The 15,959-nt window shown below is 39.6% G+C and overlaps 1 protein-coding gene across 50 annotated transcripts in view; it reads left to right on the plus strand.

Annotated features, from left to right (window-relative positions):
* Positions 1–688: 688 nt before the first annotated feature.
* LOC110506675 (transcription factor SOX-6) overlaps positions 689–15,959 on the plus strand; it is a 198,871-nt gene continuing 183,600 nt past the window's right edge. For 26 of the 50 annotated variants that reach the window (XM_036964062.2, XM_090222543.1, XM_090222569.1 and 23 more), the window contains exons 1-2: positions 691–1,072; positions 3,739–3,847. The gene's annotated coding sequence lies outside the window, so the exon portion shown is untranslated. Of the gene's footprint in view, positions 2,101–3,738; positions 3,848–15,959 lie in introns of all 50 variants that reach the window. The other 24 variants (XM_090222530.1, XM_090222544.1, XM_090222533.1 and 21 more) reach the window with 3 other exon arrangements.

The raw sequence follows: 15,959 nt of genomic DNA on the forward strand, positions 1-15,959 counted from the left end.
TGAGAGAGATTATCATTTTATATTTGAAATTATGGGTAATTTTTGGGGGGGGAATACTTTATTAATTGCCTTTTGCTTTCCTGTATTAACTTATACTTCGTCTATATAACGCTTAAATTAACAATATAGGCTATAGGCTACAATGTATCAATGTATTCCTACTACATGACTGTTTTCGCCTATGCCAAATATCGTTTGTCATAAAGTGGTAAGGTTGACACTCGAGTTCTTTACACGTCACTTCATATCAAAGCTTCCGTTGATCTGTTATAAAGGCCAGCAGTGTTATATTATAGGTACAGTATAACTAACCCCTAACCGAGTAGTTTTCTGTCTTCAACTCTGAAGTGCGTTTCTGGCATGTGCTGTTGATACAATTGTTCCATTAATTTAGAGTAAGGCAAAATACAAAAAATAATGTCTTAAATAGTCCACTTTACAGATAAATAGGACAATAACTCTTATTGGAGTTTGTTCAAGTGCAAATTATGTTGTCTCGACTTTCAATTGTGCTGCTGTGTAATAATCGGATATTTTTTTCAATTTAATCAAATCAAGAGCAAAATCTCCCTCTGTCTAATCACTCACTAAACTCTCTCTCCCTCTCGCTCTCGCTCTCGCTCTCTCTCTCTCTCTCTCTCTCTCTCTCTCTTTCGCATCTCTTGTCTGGGCTGGGAGGGGGAGTCCTGCCTCTTTGCCTTCCTCAGATCAATGCCCTGGCCACTCTCTTTCTGATGTTGCACGACGGGAAATGCTTTGAATACTTGCGACATGGCCGCTCACATTGATTGCCAAGATTGACAGCTCTGCATCGTCTTCTCTTGTCTCCGAGAGAGAGGGAGATAAAGAGGATAGATAACAACAAAAGATCCTTGCAGTTTTGACAATTAAACTTCATAGAAAGAACGGGATCCCCTCATATAGCCAGTGGGAACCACAACAGACTTTAGTTCTCTTTCCTTTTCTCTACAGATAGTAATCGTTGTGTTTTAACGTAATATAGCGTGAAACACACGACTCGGGATACGATACCGTTAGGACCTGCAGCTCTCTTTTCTCGACTGATCTGAAGGTAAAAACGTGCTTAGTTTTAACATGTTGTAATCGTGTTTTCATGTAAACTGCGTTATTTAGCCTGTTTTTGTTGGTACGTAACCGAGTTCGCTTCATTCCATGTCAATAGGGGTGTTAAAACTGTTTTCTCTCTCGTTTTTTTGTGAGGGGAATATGATGACATTCTTATTTATTGCTTCTCAATCGCGAGATTCGTGGTAAATGCAATAACGAAAGCAGAGTACGTGAAAAGACAAGCGCAAGCGTTCTCTGGAAAGGTTTGGATAGCTACTGTAACAATGATGCCCTGTTTTATTTACCGACACAGGAGACTTGTGTAACTTGTGCGTCTCGAGGTATTGATATCAACAGCTCTATATTTCACTTGGATGAGCAGTTAGGCTACTGATTTAAGCCACATACAGCTAGGTAGGTTTGGAGTAGACTGTATTAATTACCCGCAACCCTTTTTATTTCATTGTTGGTTACGCATCCACAAAGTCTTGTCGCGAAATTCAACTCTTAAAAAATAATCATCAAGTTATGTGTGTTTTGTTATGGTGTTGCTATCCGGATGCTCAATAACTTCCTCCTGTGGGACTGGGAGGCAATTGCACCTTTGTCCACAGAGCGGTACTATTCATTGACAATGACGTGCGCATTGCTCTAGGTCCCCTTCCATATCCTTCCTTTCTCCCTGATCTTTCTGGATGCAAGATTTACAAGTTTCTTCGAACTTGAGCATATGGTTTATTTAGTTGTCTTTCTTCAAAACTCTAAGTAATCTATATTCATCGTTCGACCTGAATTATAATTCAGTGTAAAACATTTATATTCGTAATTGTTTCCTATGTTGTAGGAGGTTGGGAATTCACTCTGCCTTAACTTTAACTGGAGGTCAGACAAATCGATCTTATAATAATGCATAAACCATCAATTAAATCCAACTACTCCTCGAAAGGCTATCCCATTTAGAGACGATATACACGGACAAGGCTTCCCTACAAGCCTACAAAGCGCTGCTCTCGGACGGTTTTAGGGACTAACGTAAGTCATCAGTGTAATTATTTTTGTCTCTTTTGCACTATTGTCTTTCCCTTTCATGGACAGGTGTGAATCTGGTTATAGATACATTGCAGATACGTGAATGCACAGGTTTAATTGTATGCTAAATATTCAAAATAATGACATTTTATTTGTTTCTAAGTGTTATAGATTGGATATAGTTTCCCTCATTTTTTGATTTTTTTTAACAATAACTTTTACCGCGTATTAGGCTATAATCAGATATTTAGCTATTTTAATGTCACACGTGGCTTTTGAAGGTACTTGAGATTTGGACAAAAACACGATTGTATACTAAGGTAGTGGGAGGACAAATGCAACGCAGTTCGTGTGAACTTGTCTGTTGTGTGAAGATAGCTCATCATTTACAAGGTGTTTCCCAAAATAAGACACTCGCAGTCTCAGATAAAGCTTTTTTTCTAACTTCTGCACAAGCAGTGATAACAATTTGAATAGAAACAGAGAAAGCAGACAATGGATAGCTTCGTTCTTAAAGTATGAGAGGAGGAATCCAGAGGATATCTCTGTCACTGCAAATCTGGACTCTATAGCCTAATGTAGCCTAGACCTATTGCTACCGGGGAATATTCCTATGCTCCTTTTTTTTCTTAATATTTGAAATAAATGCAATAGGATTGCGGTGCCCACTCAGTAGGCGGAATCTGAAACCTTCATTAAAGACAGCTTCACCTTTTTCCTATTTTACTTCCAAATAGTGTCTAGACCGTCAGAATAATCCGGTGTCTAATAATAAAATCATATCTTAAGTGAGAGAGGCTGCATGGGTGAAAAACAATCCTCCGGCTCGTTCCTCTGTTCGGGTGAAGTTGGTCTCGTAATGGTATTTTGTTTTGAACAGTTGTTGTTAGTTGAGAGTGCAAGTTCCCTCATAAGGTAAGGTGGCACCGGAGCCCAATGGAAGTCTAAATGGCACATTTATAATTAGACTGCCAATTCAGCACATTGTCCTGATTGCTATACAGGGACACTCGGCACTGTCTGGCTGCTCAATATGAGATCGTTTTTCCTCTGACGGACAGTTTAACACTGCCTGTAACAAATTAGTGAAGAGCAAATGAGTTCTGTTGATGGTTCACTGCACGGCTGTTTCAACTCGTATTTTATCAGGGAAATAAAAAATGACTCCGCGATTGCCAGGTCCCTTTTCTCTCCGTTTCTGCCCATCTTTGTTTATTTTTTACGCACTCTAAATACTATAAAATAAACGTAGGATACAGTCGCCCCACACTGCAATAAAACGGATGAAAGGAACATTACAATATAATATGAATAATAATCGATTTTTATAATTGAAACTTACCAACGTTTTTGTACACATGCATTGACTACAGATAATATTTTAAATTGACCTCTTGCTCTATGTGTTGCGCGTTGATTGTCAAGTACACAATGCTGTTATTGAAATCAAAGGTTATATTGATTAGGTCTATATTATCCAGTACGTTGGATTATTTGTTTCACTTTTAATACGATGATGAAAGTAGATTTAAATGCTTTATTAACCATTTTGGTGCACATTTTACATTTTGATTCAGATTTATGGTTTGAAATCTCACCTATTGTAACATGTCATGTATTTCCTACTGTTTGATTTTTCAGGACTATCTGCACGTGGACTTCAGAGGAACTTGAGGTTTTGCGCGAGAGAAAAACATTTCCGAACTGGATCCGGCATAAAGATATCGACTCCCTGACGCATATGGTGCCAGTAAGTTCAGAGATTTAGAAGTGCATTTTGACACACCGAAACCGCATACTTCACAGCCTGTGCTCGACGCTCTTTCACGGTGGCTCTCTTGTTTAAATAGATCCCCCATTCAATCCCAGATCAATAGAGTTGCATGTTGCGAGACGAATTTAAGAATTGGAAACCCATTTTCTGTCATTAAACGACCGTGAATGATGAGCAAAACAATAACAATATTTGTTTAATTATTAGAACAAGTGTTGTCCTATTTAGTAGCCTACTACTGTTACATACGTTTACGTTTGATGAATGTATTGCTTTCCTGAGGGTTGAATGTATTGCTTTTGATTAGACAGTACAGAAATATTGTCATTATTGACAGCGCAATCTAGACCTGCAATGTGAGTTTATAATACACTTGACCACAATATTGATCATATTTTGAAAAATATGTGTGAGCACAAAGCATATGCAATGCTTGATTTTAGTTATTGAGTCTATGGAAATTATGTGGTTTTAGATCTCAGTAAGACAACATGCAGAAGGGGATGTTTTTTTATTTCAAACCAGGCTATTGTTAGTTTACAGAATATGTTGTATATATATTTTGTCAATTATTTTGTGCTTTGTATATCATGCACAGCTAATAGCTTCATGAAGCTGGGTAGACATGCATAGGGTCAGTAGCCTACCATGTGTGTTTAATTGAATGTTGATATGCTCTCTAAGGAGGCAGGGTGTAGACCAGGCATTACAGTGCTGCGTCAATTTAAAACTGGAGCATTAAATTAACTTTGAATGGTTCCCTTTCAAATACATGATGTGAGCTGGTCCTTGGACTGTTGTCTCAAAGGGGTATCTTACCTACTGTGGAATACATTACTACTCTTATCACATAGTGTTAGTTCATCACTCTATTTACTGTGTGTGTGTGTGTGTGTGTGTGTGTGTGTGTGTGTGTGTGTGTGTGTGTGTGTGTGTGTGTGTGTGTGTGTGTGTGTGTGTGTGTGTGTGTGTGCGTGCGTGTGTGTGTGTGTGCGTGCGTTGCGCGTGTGTGCGCATGTTGAATGTATGTAGGCCTATGTACGTGTACACAGTATTTGACATTGATGACTAATGGGTTTGGTCATTTGAAAATATTTATAATGATTTGAAAACATTTACACATGTCTTTCTTGTATGTTTTTGGTATGTGCATTTTGCATCAATGGTTGCTTTTACTGAGTCTGATCTGTTAACTGCTACATCAGTGCCACTTCATAATAGCCTCAGAGACAACTATTATAGGACACAATGGATATGTATGGGATGTTTCTGTGCTTCAGTAGTTTGAAATATTAATTGACAATGAAGACTGAAATAAGAAAATAAGAATAAGAAACATTGATTGAAAGTGTACTGTTGTTCTGTCTGTGGATTATTTTAGCCCTTGCAGTACAGGCTTCATTCAGCTGGTTTCATTAGTGATTATGCTTAAGACAGAGTTCTGCATCCTAGAACCATGAGGTAAAGTAAGTTGAATTGTTAGTTTAATTGTATGGCCTTGGTTTATCCGTAGCTAATTCCCTTGCCAAACTGAATTCTTTGCCCTCAAAATGATATTATGACTTGCATATTGCTATTGCTCTAATAGCATGAGAAATAACAACTTTCCAAGATCAATAACATTTGATGTTACAACTTGCCTTTATAAATAGCCTACATTATGTAGAGTACTTTAAAGTAACTTTATGAATTTAATAAGTTGAGCTATATTGGATATTTATGTTGGGCCTAATGATTATGGGTTAATGAGATAAAATGATACGAGTGCTACGAGTAAATCTCCGTGCGTGTGTGTACGGTGCACATCTGTTCCTTCTTGTTGTACCCCAGACACTTTGCTGTGCTTGGCTTGTGATAGTCTGTCTGTCAGGGGGTTACTGGATAAGGTCATCCATGACAGATGCAATCTTCACTTAAGTCTCTCCTTTTTTAACTTCTTGTTTTTCCAATTGAGATTTTGAATCAGTCAGTGCGATAGTAATAGTTGCCGCAGTTACAGTATGAATAATGAGAGAGCTGTTGCTCCTTGGATGCAGGCTGGCAGGGAAAGAGCACAGGAGGTAGTTGAGTTGAGGCTGGCTCAGGTACTAGTCCCCCTCTCGTCTCCTCTTCTCTCCATGTCTGAGGGGGAGTGGAGTGGCAGCCGAGGCCTAATGATAAACAAGATGAGAGAAGCAGGTAAACAACAGCAGGCCTGGTAAAGGTAGGGCGTGTGGCAGCAGAAGGGAGAGGATTTCTGGGGATAATAAATGTGGCAGCGCATGTTGTGACATCTGTCTTTATAAGTGTTAGCTAATTTGCAGCAGAATATTTCAACAATGATCAAAACCGATGGCAACATGTTCATTACAGGAGTCTTTCTTTTGTAGTCCTCTGATTTTTCTGCTTCAAGTTCTCAACGTGTGTTATTGAAGTGCTGTGGCAACTTTAGATCTGGCACCGTTATGATTTTCTTGTATGACACAATTAAAAAAATATGCTCTTTACTAATGTACAATGATTTTAATTCTCATTATACAAACTGTGAATGCAGTTTTAATAAATGAAGTGAAGACTGGCAATGTAAATGAAACGTGCCTAAAATGACTTTCAAAGAATCCTCACATCTTTTTATGCCCTTTCTGGCTTGAGGTGAACACATCTCAAGGATCTTTTAATTTCCAACGTTGACAGTCCAAAGAGGGTCCAGGCTCCATCTCTGAATGAAAAGGTTTTGTTCCCAGAGAAAATGTACACCTCTCAGTACAAACCATTCTCACCACTCATGGGTGATGGGTGAGTCTTGAAATATTGATGAAATCAATGGTTCCAGTGAGACATCAGTATCAGACAATGGGGGCATCCAGAGGCTAGCAATCTAACTGTACAGACACAGATTATTTTCAAGTCTTGAAGATGGATACTGTAGATTAATGATTAGACACATGGTCTTGGTGAGATAGATGCGTAAATCCGCATACATAGTTATCATCATTCTTAAGATTTTTTTCAGAATTTTAAGTGGACATTAGCTAGGCTACGGTATACTTATCTGGGCTTTAACTAGATTCCCAAATTGCGGTCTTGCTTTAGATTAAAATAAGGATTCTGAATCTACTGCACATCGGGACATGTCTGTGCAGTTATTTGTGTTTTAGCTGCAGTCCAAGCTAAATGTGTTGTTTCTTTATAAAGACTTCAATTGTTTTCTTCTTAGTAACCTTGGGTCCAGATTAGAGGTCGACCGATTAGGATTTTTCAACGCCGATGCCGATACCGATTATTGGAGGACCAAAAAAGCCGATACCGATTAATCGGCCGATTTAAAAAATATTTTTTTTATTTGTAATAAGGACAATTACAACAATACTGAATGAACACTTATTTTAACTTAATATAATACATCAATAAAATCAATTTAGCCTCAAGTAGATAATGAAACATGTTCAATTTGGTTTAAATAATGCAAAAACAAAGTGTTGGAGAAGAAAGTAAAAGTGCAATATGTGCTATGTAAGAAAGCTAACGTTTCAGTTCCTTGCTCAGAACATGAGGAAATATGAAAGCTGGTGGTTCCTTTTAACATGAGTCTTCAATATTTCCAGGTAAGAAGTTTTAGGTTGTAGTTATTATAGGAATTATAGGACTATTTCCCTCTATACCATTTGTATTTCATTAACCTTTGACTATTGGATGTTCTTATAGGCACTTTAGTATTGCCAGTGTAACAGTATAGCTTCCGTCCCTCTCCTCGCTCTTCCCTGGGCTCGAACCAACAACACAACGACAACAGCCACCATCGAAGCAGCGTTACCCATGCAGAGCAAGTGGAACAACTACTAGAAGGCTCAGAACGAGTGACGTTTGAAACGCTATTAGCGCGCGCTAACTAGCTAGCCATTTCACTTCGGTTACACCAGACTCATCTCGGGAGTTGATAGGCTTGAAGTCATAAACAGCGCAATGCTTGACGCACAACAAAGAGCTGCTGGCAAAACGCACAAAAGTGCTGTTTGAATGAATGTTTACACGCCTGCTTCTGCCTACCACCGCTCAGTCAGATACTTAGATACTTGTATGCTTGGATGCTCAGTCAGATTATATGCAACGCAGGACACGCTAGATAATATCTAGTAATATCATCAACCATGTGTAGTTAACTAGTGATTATGATTGATTGTTTTTTATCAGATCAGTTTAATGCTAGCTAGCAACTTACCTTGGCTTACTGCATTCGCGTACCAGGCAGTCTCCTTGTGGAGTGCAACGAGAGAGAGGCAGGTCGTTATTGCGTTGGACTCGTTAACTGTAAGGTTGGAAGATTGGATCCCCTGAGCTGACAAGGTGAAAATCTGTCGTTCTGCCCCTGAACGAGGCAGTTAACCCACCGTTCCTAGGCCGTCATTGAAAATAAGAATGTGTTCTTAACTGACTTGCCTAAAAATTGGCAAATCGTCGCCCAAAAGTACCGATCGGCCCTATTTAATCGGCCATTCCAATTAATCTGTCGACCTCTAGTCCAGATGACTTCTGCTGTGAGATTACATGAACTACATACATTCAATTAAAAAGGTTAAGTGCATCCTTTTCTTTAAATTGAAAACCATCAGCACCTGTATCCCATTACATGTTGAAGACCAAGGTACAGTACCAGAGAGAGATAGAGAGAGATTTCCCTATAGAATCAACCAGACCTCTAGTATCCCATTACATGTTGAAGACCAAGGTACAGTACCAGAGAGAGATAGAGAGAGATTTCCCTATAGAATCAACCACTCTAGTATCACATTACATGTTGAAGACCAAGGTACAGTACCAGAGAGAGATAGAGAGAGATTTCCCTATAGAATCAACCAGACCTCTAGTATCCCATTACATGTTGAAGACCAAGGTACAGTACCAGAGAGAGATAGAGAGAGATTTCCCTATAGAATCAACCAGACCTCTAGTATCCCATTACATGTTGAAGACCAAGGTACAGTACCAGAGAGAGATAGAGAGAGATTTCCCTATATAGAATCAACCAGACCTCTAGTATCACATTACATGTTGAAGACCAAGGTACAGTACCAGAGAGAGACAGAGAGAGATTTCCCTATATAGAATCAACCAGACCTCTAGTATCACATTACATGTTGAAGACCAAGGTACAGTACCAGAGAGAGATAGAGAGAGATTTCCCTATATAGAATCAACCAGACCTCTAGTATCACATTACATGTTGAAGACCAAGGTACAGTACCAGAGAGAGATAGAGAGAGATTTCCCTATATAGAATCAACCAGACCTCTAGTATCACATTACATGTTGAAGACCAAGGTACAGTACCAGAGAGAGATAGAGAGAGATTTCCCTATATAGAATCAACCAGACCTCTAGTATCCCATTACATGTTGAAGACCAAGGTACAGTACCAGAGAGAGATAGAGAGAGATTTCCCTATAGAATCAACCACTCTAGTATCACATTACATGTTGAAGACCAAGGTACAGTACCAGAGAGAGATAGAGAGAGATTTCCCTATAGAATCAACCAGACCTCTAGTATCACATTACATGTTGAAGACCAAGGTACAGTACCAGAGAGAGATAGAGAGAGATTTCCCTATAGAATCAACCAGACCTCTAGTATCCCATTACATGTTGAAGACCAAGGTACAGTACCAGAGAGAGATAGAGAGAGATTTCCCTATATAGAATCAACCAGACCTCTAGTATCACATTACATGTTGAAGACCAAGGTACAGTACCAGAGAGAGACAGAGAGAGATTTCCCTATATAGAATCAACCAGACCTCTAGTATCACATTACATGTTGAAGACCAAGGTACAGTACCAGAGAGAGATAGAGAGAGATTTCCCTATATAGAATCAACCAGACCTCTAGTATCACATTACATGTTGAAGACCAAGGTACAGTACCAGAGAGAGATAGAGAGAGATTTCCCTATATAGAATCAACCAGACCTCTAGTATCACATTACATGTTGAAGACCAAGGTACAGTACCAGAGAGAGATAGAGAGAGATTTCCCTATATAGAATCAACCAGACCTCTAGTATCCCATTACATGTTGAAGACCAAGGTACAGTACCAGAGAGAGATAGAGAGAGATTTCCCTATATAGAATCAACCAGACCTCTAGTATCCCATTACATGTTGAAGACCAAGGTACAGTACCAGAGAGAGATAGAGAGAGATTTCCCTATATAGAATCAACCACTCTAGTATCCCATTACATGTTGAAGACCAAGGTACAGTACCAGAGAGAGATAGAGAGAGATTTCCCTATAGAATCAACCAGACCTCTAGTATCCCATTACATGTTGAAGACCAAGGTACAGTACCAGAGAGAGATAGAGAGAGATTTCCCTATAGAATCAACCATACCTCTAGTATCACATTACATGTTGAAGACCAAGGTACAGTACCAGAGAGAGATAGAGAGAGATTTCCCTATAGAATCAACCAGACCTCTAGTATCACATTACATGTTGAAGACCAAGGTACAGTACCAGAGAGAGATAGAGAGAGATTTCCCTATAGAATCAACCACTCTAGTATCACATTACATGTTGAAGACCAAGGTACAGTACCAGAGAGAGATAGAGAGAGATTTCCCTATAGAATCAACCAGACCTCTAGTATCACATTACATGTTGAAGACCAAGGTACAGTACCAGAGAGAGACAGAGAGAGATTTCCCTATAGAATCAACCAGACCTCTAGTATCCCATTACATGTTGAAGACCAAGGTACAGTACCAGAGAGAGATAGAGAGAGATTTCCCTATATAGAATCAACCAGACCTCTAGTATCACATTACATGTTGAAGACCAAGGTACAGTACCAGAGAGAGATAGAGAGAGATTTCCCTATAGAATCAACCACTCTAGTATCACATTACATGTTGAAGACCAAGGTACAGTACCAGAGAGAGATAGAGAAAGATTTCCCTATAGAATCAACCAGACCTCTAGTATCACATTACATGTTGAAGACCAAGGTACAGTACCAGAGAGAGACAGAGAGAGATTTCCCTATAGAATCAACCACTCTAGTATCACATTACATGTTGAAGACCAAGGTACAGTACCAGAGAGAGATAGAGAAAGATTTCCCTATAGAATCAACCAGACCTCTAGTATCACATTACATGTTGAAGACCAAGGTACAGTACCAGAGAGAGACAGAGAGAGATTTCCCTATAGAATCAACCACTCTAGTATCACATTACATGTTGAAGACCAAGGTACAGTACCAGAGAGAGATAGAGAAAGATTTCCCTATAGAATCAACCAGACCTCTAGTATCACATTACATGTTGAAGACCAAGGTACAGTACCAGAGAGAGATAGAGAAAGATTTCCCTATAGAATCAACCAGACCTCTAGTATCACATTACATGTTGAAGACCAAGGTACAGTACCAGAGAGAGACAGAGAGAGATTTCTCTATAGAATCAACCACTCTAGTATCACATTACATGTTGAAGACCAAGGTACAGTACCAGAGAGAGATAGAGAAAGATTTCCCTATAGAATCAACCAGACCTCTAGTATCACATTACATGTTGAAGACCAAGGTACAGTACCAGAGAGAGATAGAGAAAGATTTCCCTATAGAATCAACCAGACCTCTAGTATCACATTACATGTTGAAGACCAAGGTACAGTACCAGAGAGAGACAGAGAGAGATTTCCCTATAGAATCAACCACTCTAGTATCACATTACATGTTGAAGACCAAGGTACAGTACCAGAGAGAGATAGAGAGAGATTTCCCTATAGAATCAACCAGACCTCTAGTATCACATTACATGTTGAAGACCAAGGTACAGTACCAGAGAGAGATAGAGAGAGATTTCCCTATATAGAATCAACCACTCTAGTATCCCATTACATGTTGAAGACCAAGGTACAGTACCAGAGAGAGATAGAGAGAGATTTCCCTATATAGAATCAACCAGACCTCTAGTATCACATTACATGTTGAAGACCAAGGTACAGTACCAGAGAGAGATAGAGAGAGATTTCCCTATAGAATCAACCAGACCTCTAGTATCACATTACATGTTGAAGACCAAGGTACAGTACCAGAGAGAGATAGAGAGAGATTTCCCTATATAGAATCAACCACTCTAGTATCCCATTACATGTTGAAGACCAAGGTACAGTACCAGAGAGAGACAGAGAGAGATTTCTCTATAGAATCAACCAGACCTCTAGTATCACATTAGCTGTTAATTGTTTGGTAGGGAACTGGGTTGGAACATTCTGATTTAAAAATGAGCATTAGTATTTTACACTGGTATAAATAAAGCTAAACCAATGTACATTTTGAGTAATTGTATCACTTCACATGGACAATATCATTTCATAACTCACCAAAGGGGTACAATTTGAACGGTTTCATTCACTCACCCATTGAATATGTTTCACGTTTGGACTGCAAAATAATTGGACAATTTATTTTAATCCAAAGCATAGTTGTGCATAATTAAATTAGACTTCAAAATGCAACAGCCTCTGTTGAATTCTCTCTTTTTAAAAATCATACATTAATATGTAGAATTAATTGGAGGGGCCTTGGTGGCCGTGTGTTTTTGACACAGGGCTGTTTCTGTAGGGGACGGTAATCAGTAGCACTGTCAGCTAGCACTGTCTTATCTAGCCTCTAGGTGTGGCTGCCTGTTTTATTTTAGCCCTCAGAATAGACATGATTTAGTTTACGTTATTGTCATGTCAACCGTTGACATTGACAGTGATATTTCATGTTCTATATACACTGTATTCATTGGCAGTTTTTATTCATAACCTTTATTGTGGAAAGGCCATGAAATCCCACTCTTGCGCTCAATGATTTACATGACTTGTTATTAGTTAGTGACCTTGTTGCATATTTCTCCAAACGGGGCCGGGGTCAACAGTTCCTTGTTGGTTTGTTTGACAGTGTATTGTGGTCTCTGTCCTTCCTGAATTGGAGAAGATCTGAGGTTGGGTCTTGTGAGAGAACGAGGGAAGAGAGATTACTGCGATGTGGGCCTCTACGCTGCTCGAACACAAAGGCCTCAGAACAACCCTTTCCTTGTGATCCCCCATTGTGTTTGGATCAGGCCTTCCCTTGTGATCCCCCATTGTGTTTGGATCAGGCCTTCCCTTGTGATCCCCCATTGTGTTTGGATCAGGCTTTCCCTTGTGATCCCCCATTGTGTTTGTATCAGGCCTTCCCTTGTGATCCCCCATTGTGTTTGGATCAGGCCTTCCCTTGTGATCCCCCATTGTGTTTGTATCAGGCCTTCCCTTGTGATCCCCCATTGTGTTTGGATCGGGCCTTCCCTTGTGATCCCCCATTGTGTTTGGATCAGGCCTTCCCTTGTGATCCCCCATTGTGTTTGGATCAGGCCTTCCCTTGTGATCCCCCATTGTGTTTGTATCAGGCCTTCCCTTGTGATCCCCCATTGTGTTTGGATCAGGCCTTCCCTTGTGATCCCCCATTGTGTTTGGATCAGGCCTTCCCTTGGGCTGGCTGCTGCCAAGGACTTAGTACAAAAGGACACTATGGAAATATCAAACTGGAAACCAACATGGGCAGCTCTCTGGGTGAGAGCGAGGTACCAGGAAGAAAACTTTGTATGCCCGTCACCCTGTTCTAATTACAATGTATCACATTCAGGATGCATTTTGTCCATTGATATTAGCATTTACAAGAAGGATTGGTGACACTAGTAATGAGGAAAACCCAACTGGATAAATTTACTGGGAATGATGTAAGCCCCATGAATAGTCTTACTTGGAAATGTAAAATAGGAAATTCCCTTTCCTCTTGAAATATTTTATGCATAGGTTCGTAATGAGCTGAAATTGAAATGAAATGAGCCTTTACTACTTAAAGGGATACTTCAGGATTTTTACATTTTTATGTCTCTGTGTCCAGTATGAAGGAAGTTAGAGGTAGCATGCTAGCTGACACCCATAGACTTCTAGTCATTGCACTACTACTGGACAGAGACATCAAAATAAAAGGGTGTCCGCAAGTTAATCTGACTCTGGGGAAGGAGATAAAGGTCCTCATTGCCAAAATCCCAAAGTATCCCTTTAACATTAGAGCATATACAGTAAGGTAACCATGCTATATGGAGAACCACACGTGTTGTATTTCATATTTGATAATTCAGCTTCTTTGGGTCTGAAAAATAAGTGATCTTCTTCTTGCATCTGCCTGTGGGTATTCCACAGTGAAGCTGGGGTTAAGGTGGGGTAAGGCTGGGGTTAGCACGGTACTCTTCTGTTTTGGCAGGTCCCTGTAAACTGCAAATGCAGTTAGACATTAGCCAGTTCCTGGAGGCTGACAGCTAGCCTGATATGTGCCAGCTCCATCAGATATGAGATGTAAAATATGCTCCACGATTGTGACTAAGCGGGCATATCTGTGCTGTGCTGCTCCCTGCTCTCTGCTCCGGAGTAAAGCATGCTGGGAGCAGTTTAGTGACGTGACGCTCAGCTCCACTGATGCTGTACAATACTGGAGTTCTATTTGTTTTTAAGGCTCTCCACTGCCATCCACATTTTTATACATTGCAAAACTGTCACCAAATGATAGATCACAAAGTTTACTGTGCAAAGTAATGAGACAAGGTCACTAATTGATCAGATATGATTTGGCACCTTGATTTACAATGCAACACCCGAGCTTTGACTTCACCACACAGCAGTTTGATGGGGAAGACTGTGTGGAGTATCAGCCCATATTAAACAGCTTGCCCCTCCACATGTCCCTGAAGAATTACGTAAATGCAATCTGTGCGTAAACCATGCATAGGATCATTTCCACGCAAAGTGTGGGATTTATCAATAGGAACTTTTGATTGAAAGTGTGTGTAAATGTAGAAACCGTCATGACCATGCGTATGCACAGTGCATAGTGGTGGAATAAGGGAACTGCTTACCAAGCATAGAATGGGAGAAATTTATGTTGAACATTTTTGAAATTGTGAGAGTACATTTTCCTGATGGTCCTCTCTTTGTAGCAATGTTTTTATTTTTACTAGTCAAGCCACAACTGAGCGAGCCAAATCAAATATTTTGGCACCTTTATTTAAGTCTCTGAAAAATTATTTTTTATAAGCTTTTTTTGGTTGCGCCTTTGTCTTTTAATGTATGGCGTTATATATTCCCCACAGGTTTTACATTTTGATGATTTTGACCATATATGGTTAATTAGGAGCGTTTCGCAATGCAAATAGCCAAGGTTGTACACGAGCCAAGGCTGAAAACAATTGGTATTTATCAATGGTTATCTCCTACCGGTGTGCTTATCACACTTCTAGGATTGTTTGACAAATCACAATTTGTCTATGGGTACGAACATTCTAAATTCTGTTCGTAAGTAGTATTTTAGAATAGTTTCTACGCAATATTAAAAAGGCCCCAGAAATCTGAGACATCAGCGCATTAATTATCTCCATTCTCCATCTCTTAGATAATACATTGGAAAAAAGCTTACTGAGTATGGATGGTACAATCTCTCAGGTCTTTTACAGTATCTCTTTTTCTATGGATAGATGCTAACATTTACATAGACCCATGGACCCAAGAACTGGACCTAGTGGCAAGGTCTAGTACTGATCAGTTGCTCACATATGGAATAGGCAAAGTGACTAAAAATGACCTGGAAAATGATTTGGAAAATCTGGGATGTATTGAGCCAAATTCAAGATTCCCTACACAAATGCATAATGGCAAAATAAATACATAAATATATAATAAATGAAAGGAGGGGTGGGGGGGTGGGGGCTCTTGTGGCTGACTTTCTGATGAAGTTAACCAAAATGTCTACCCTGGTACAAATCCAGGTCTTTTGTTTCCTTCTTCCATGATTATTTACACCGACTTGGTGTATGTGCGTCATGAGAAAATGGCTTCAGCAGACTCAACCACAAGCTCTCTCTCTCTTTCGACTTCTCTTAGAAAATTTGAATGTAGTTATTGCATCATATATAATTTACTCATACCTATGTTCAGAGAGAAAGAGAGGGATAGGGAGTAAGAGAGAGAGAGGCAGAGAGAGAAGAGAGGGACAGAGAAAGAGAGGCCCTCGTGGTGTGGAGT

Source organism: Oncorhynchus mykiss, chromosome 26 (genome assembly GCF_057628025.1).
Source record: "Oncorhynchus mykiss isolate SJ-2025 chromosome 26, ASM5762802v1, whole genome shotgun sequence".
NCBI lineage: Eukaryota > Metazoa > Chordata > Actinopteri > Salmoniformes > Salmonidae > Oncorhynchus > Oncorhynchus mykiss.